At 40.1% G+C, this 6,099-nt stretch overlaps 1 pseudogene; it reads left to right on the top strand.

Moving 5' to 3' along the window:
• Positions 1–4,888: 4,888 nt before the first annotated feature.
• Positions 4,889–5,497, top strand: LOC102863486 (annotated as a pseudogene).
• Positions 5,498–6,099: the final 602 nt, after the last annotated feature.

Below are 6,099 nucleotides of genomic sequence, written 5' to 3'. Positions count from 1 at the left end.
GGCCTAGTTTTCACAGCTGATACTGAGCTTCTCCAGAGGTTTTTTCCACAGATGTAATTGATCTGATTCCTATGCATACCATCAGGTGAAATCCAGGTGTATAACATGCGTTTGTTTCTTATAAAACATTTTGCAATGAATAAGTCACTGATTGTACAAAATTCAATCATCCTATTTCCAGCTTCATTTCTGTCACCAAGCCCAAGTTTTCCAACTACTGATTCTTCTTCTCTCTTCCCAACTTTTGTGTTCCAGTCACCCATATTATCAGTGCAACTTGATTCTATGTTCGATCAATCTGACTGTAAAAGTTGGTAGAAATCATCTATTCCTTCTGCTTTGACTCTGGTTGATGGTGCATATAACTGAATGATAGTGGTATTCACTGGACTTCCTTATAAGCGTATGGATATAATCCTATCACTCACAATATTGTACTTCAAGATGGATCTAGAAATTTCTTTTTTAACTATGAAAGCAACTCCATTTTTCCTCACCTTTTCATCTCCGGAGTAACATATCATACCATCATCTGACTCAAAATGCCCCATGCCAGTCCATCTCATCTCACCAATGCCTAGTATGTCAATATTTATGCATTCCATTTCTTTAACAATTTCTAATTTTCCTACATTCATGGTTCTCACATTCCATGTTCCAATCACTAGTGTCTGTTTAAAACTGTTTCTTTTCCTTTGTATTTCCATACTTTAAAGTTTTACCTAGGTTGCCCTGTTAGTCTACGTGTGTTCTGTTGTACATAGGGTTTTCAGAGGCCTGCTATTTCAGAAGCGGATGGCCAATCCCTCCTTGTCTGTCTTAATCTGAATGTTTAGATTTAGAGGAGTGTCTGAGATTTTAGTGATATTGTTTGATAATTTCTAAACTCTGATGGGTCACCTATTTTTGGAATGAGAATCAATATGGATCTCGTCCAGAAAGTTGGCCAAGTAGTTGTCTTCCAGATTTCTTGGCAAAAGCACGTACAGGACAGCATCTGTTTATTAAAATGTCAATTGGTGTGCCATCAATTCCTGGGGCTTCATTTTTTGTCAAGTCCTTCAGAGCAGCCTGAACTTCCTCCTTCATAACCATTGCCTCTTAATATTTTTTTTTCTAGCCATCCATTTGTTGTTTCATGGGCTTTACAACTCTGCCTAGTAAAGAAAGGATTGTTGGTTTTTTCCTTTACTGTCACACAATAGATCAGTGTCCTCTTATCATAATACAGCTATATCTATCTCATAGTATTTCTCCCACCAATCTAGTAGTCTTTCCTGGGTATTTCTGACCATTCATTGAAATAAAAAGTCTCAGTTATCAGGTAGACAGATTCCACTGTCAGTGAAGGTTGGTCCAGCTACTTAATGCCATGTTAGACAATACTGCTTTTTACCTATCAATAATTGCTCACTAACATTGCTCATTAAAAGAGCCAGGAAATTTTCTGTTAAGTCTCCCAACAGGGTGGGCATCATTATCTTCACTTTTCTTAATTTTTTTTTTTATCTTCACTTTCAAGAAAGGCTAGTAAGCTTTCTGAAACTCAAGAGAGTATAAATATCCATCTAGCTGGTAAGAAGGGAATGAATCTAAGTATCATTTCTGAAACTTGAATTTTTCGACTATTATTTTATATTGGTTTACTTACAAAGTTTGTATACAGTGTGTTTCATAGTATTCTTCATTCCTATTGTGATTCATACGATCATTCTCATGCATTATGTATACTTTTATCTTTTTACATTTTTATTGTGTGTGTGTGTGTGTGTACCATCAAATCGGAGCTGAATGGTACAGGAGATTATCCCTCCTTCTCCAGCAGAGTACTTGGTGGATTTGAACCGCTCACCTCTGGGATTGCAGTGCAACTTCTTACCACATTATGTATTCTTTTAAGTCTTTATCTCATCTCTTTATGGACCATTGCCTCAGTAAGCTCATTGTTGGTCACTACCTTTATTTACAAGATGGATTGACATAGTGACTATAGTAATGAGCTCAAATGTGTCAGAGAAGATGGCACAAGATAGGACAGGGTTCAGATCCATTGTTTAGAGGATCACTATCAGTTGTACTCAATTTTACCACAACTAACAACTTTAATTCAAGGTCCTAGACTCTTCTATCAAGGAGCTCTGATGGCCTGTGGTAAGAAGCTGCGCTGCCATGCTAAAGATACATGGTTCAAATATACCAGCCGCTCTGTGAGAAAAAGATGGGCAACCTCCGCCCATGCCAGAAGCCTCTGAAAAACCACTGGAGGGTCAGCTATGGGTCAATTCCAACTTGACACAACAAAAGACCCCTCTATCACCCATTAAAGTTCCTTAGGCCATGTGTCCTTAATCAGACATCATTTTATGAATAGACTATTTTGAAGGAGCAAAGGTAGAAGGAAATTTGAAAGGACAAAAAGATAACCAATATTTGGAGCTCTTTGTTTTAATAAATTAGGGAAAACAGGATAGGCTCTAAAAGAAAACAAACAAGACTTATCATAATCAGTTTTTCACAATCAAAAATAAAGACGCCTTCACCCCTTCTTTTTGAGTGGTTGGAGACAACTTCCTCCCCTCTTCTAAGCCTCTACTACCACCTACCTCCACATAAAGCTGACATCATGGGCTTTGGAGAGTTCAAGACCACCACTGGCCTGTAGGTCTTCAACGATTACCTTTCTGACAGGACCTAAATTGACCAGGGTCATGCCTTACATTGGTATAAACACATCAAGTCTTACAAGAAGAAAAAGGCCAGCCTGCCATGTGTGAAAAAAAAAGCTTAAGTATGGCCCTGCTAATGTAGAAGACACCACAGGAAGTGGAGCTGCAGACAGTAAAGATGACAATGACATTGATCTTTTTGTATCTGAGGAGGAGAAAAGTGACAAAGCAAAGCTAAGAGAAGAACATCTTGCACAGTATGAATCAAAGCAAGCCAAAAAAATCTGCATTTGTTGCCAAATATTCAATCTTACTAGATGTGAAGCCTTGGGATGATGGACCTAACATGGCAAAATTGGAAGAGTTCGTCAGAAGTATTCAGGCAGATGGCTTGGTCTGGGGCTCTTCCAAGCTAGAACCAGTGGAATATGGAATTAAGAAGCTTCAAATGCAGCATGTAGTTGAAGAGAAGTTGGCACAGATATGCTGGAAGAACAAATAACTGATTTTAAAGACTATGTGCAGTACATGAATGTGGCTGCTTTCAACAAAATCTCAATTCTATTGCCATCCATCACTAAAAACTTTAAAAACAAAACAAAAAGTAAGACTACTAAAGTTACATAGGGGAATTTGAAGAGTTGCCTAAAAAGGAGAAATATTAAGACTAATTCCTAATTTCCCAGCAGAAAATACACAAGCAAGATGGCAACGGGATGATATATGTATGTATATTGTATATTATATATCAGCATGTGTGTGTACACACATATACAAATATTTATTTATAAAGCACTTAGAAGGAAAATTTAAAAATCCAAATAAGAATCATGTGTTGCTGAAAGTGAGGTGGACCTTGCACTTGATGCAAAAGGTCAAGTACTGCAGCCTTCAATAAGGATTGAGGCTCAATATCAAGAAAACAAAGATTCTCATCACTGGGCCAATTGGCAGCATGATAGATGGTGAAGAGATTGAGATTGTTAATAGCTTCAGTAGGCTTGGCTCCACAATCAACACTCTTGACACCAGCAGCCAGGAAAGTAAAAGACATATTGGAATCAGAAAGTCTGCTATTAGAGACCTCGCCAAAGTACTGAAGAGCAATAACGTCACTCTGGAGACTAAGGTGCACCTGATACAGACCATGGTCTTTGAAATCACTTGCTATGTGTCACAGAGCTGTACAATGTCTAAGGAGGATAGAAGGAGAATTGATGCCTTTGAGTTGTGGTGTTGGAGAAGAGTATTGAATATACCATGGGCTAAGAAAATGAACAGGTTCAACCTGGAGAGGATTAAACCAGGCTGCTCCTTGGAGGCAAGGATTCTGATGCTTTGTCTGATATACTTTGGACATGTTGCAAGGAGGGACTAGTCCTTGGAGAGGAATGCCATGCTTGGGAGTGTGGAGAGACAGCACAGGAAAGGAATACCCTCTATGAGATGGATTGATTCAGCGACTGGGGTAATGGGGTATGTATGCCAGAGACAGTGAGATGGGCACAGGATAGAGCAGGGTTTAGGGCTATTGTACATAGGATCATTATGTGTCACAGGAAACTTGACGGCTCATAACAACACCACCACCACCACCACCATCCAGCAAAACTGTCTCTCAAATATGATAGTGAAATTAGGACATTCCTAAATGAACAGAAATTGAGAGAATTTGTGAAAACTAGGCCAATTTTATAACAAATACTAAAGGGAGTTCTTTGGAATGAGAAAGAACAAGGGCATCCAATAATCTGAAATTAACATCCTGAACATCATGCAGAAACTGATCCAGAAATTTTAAAAAACACAAAGCAAAATAAAATTAGAAGACAAAAAACAAAAACAACAAAAAAACCCCCAACCCAACCAAAAACAAACAAACCAAACCAGGGAACTAGAGACATTAGTACTTAAATGAGGTCAAATACAATGTAGAAAAGAGGGAACAGTACTGTACTGCAATTACAGAACTTCCAAAGGGAGAAGTCAAAGTGATTTCAAGGTAAAGTTAACTCCTTTAGACATGAAAATAAAACGCTAACTTATAAGGCAATGTCAAAGAAAATTAACTTCATCAAAATATAGAAGAAATACAGACTTTAGTAAACACTAAAACAACAGCAATGAAGGAAATGATAAGAAAACCAATAAACTAAAAGAATTTAGCAGAGAAAAACAGATGCAACAAAGAAATCACTACCCTTCCGAGGCGGCTACCGAAGATGGTGGAGTTGCAAGTCCTGGTGCGGGATGGCCGAGGCCATCTCCTGGGCCGCCTAGTGGCCATTGGGGCCAAGCAGGTGCTGCTGGGCCAAAAGATAGTGGTCATACGCTGTGAGGGTATCAACATTTCTGGCAACTTCTACAGGAATAAATTGAAGTACCTGCCTTCCTCCACAAGCGCATGAACACTAACCCATCCCGAGGGGCCCTACCACTTCCGGGCCGCCAGCCGCATCTTCCGGCGGACAGTGCGAGGCATGCTGCCACACAAGACCAAGCGTGGCCAGGCTGCCCTGGACTGCCTCAAAGTGTTCGACGGGATCCCACTGCCTTATGACAAGAGAAAGCGGATGGTGGTCCCTGTTGCCCTCAAGGTCATACAGCTCAAGCCCACTCGTAAGTTGGCCTACCTGGGCCGCCTAGCTCACGGGGTGGGCTGGAAGTACCAGGCAGTGACGGCCACCCTGTAGGAGAAGAGGAAAGAGAAGGCCAAGATGCATTACCGGAAGAAGAAGCAGATCATGAGGCTACAAAAACAGGTGGAGATCCTGGAGAAGAGGATCAGCAAGCACACAGAGGTCCTCAAGAGCAACAGTCTCCTGGTCTGAGCCCAATAAAGACTCTTAATTCCTAAAAAAAAAATCACTACCAACACCAAAAAAAGGGGGGGCACAAAATGGCAGCAATAAAGACACACAGCAAACGAGTCAGTTCTAACTCAATGGCATTGGGTTGAGAGACTAAATGTGAATGAGTTAAAAACATCAGACAAAAAACGAGTAGTAGAATGGATAAAATGTATGACCCATCAGTATGCTGTCTACAAGAGACACATTTTAGAAACAAAGACAAACATGGACTAAAAATTAATGGCTTGGAAAAATACATGGAAAGAAAATTGAAAGAGTAGAAGTGGTACAGGGAGCATTGATGGCCTAGTGGCAAGAAGCTGTGCAGCTTCTTCTTCTTGAAGGCATGTGGTTCAAATCCATCAGATAGATGCTTTGTGGGAGGAGGATAGAAAATATCCTGTGCAATTAACTGCCTTAGCAAACTTGCCTGACAGTCTGTTACGGGTTTGTTCTGACTCAACAGTACACAACAGCAGAAGCAGGACAACAGAGATTAGTGGAGAGATAGGGAGGTGAAGAAACAGGTTAGGTGCAATGGGGACTTAAGGAGGTAGGGAAATAAAAAGAGATTAGCAGCA

Source organism: Elephantulus edwardii, unplaced genomic scaffold (genome assembly GCF_000299155.1).
Source record: "Elephantulus edwardii isolate Elephantulus edwardi_28Jun2011 unplaced genomic scaffold, EleEdw1.0 scaffold00343, whole genome shotgun sequence".
NCBI lineage: Eukaryota > Metazoa > Chordata > Mammalia > Macroscelidea > Macroscelididae > Elephantulus > Elephantulus edwardii.
Note: the sequence above shows the minus strand (reverse complement) of the source record. Positions and strands in the feature narration are given on the sequence as shown.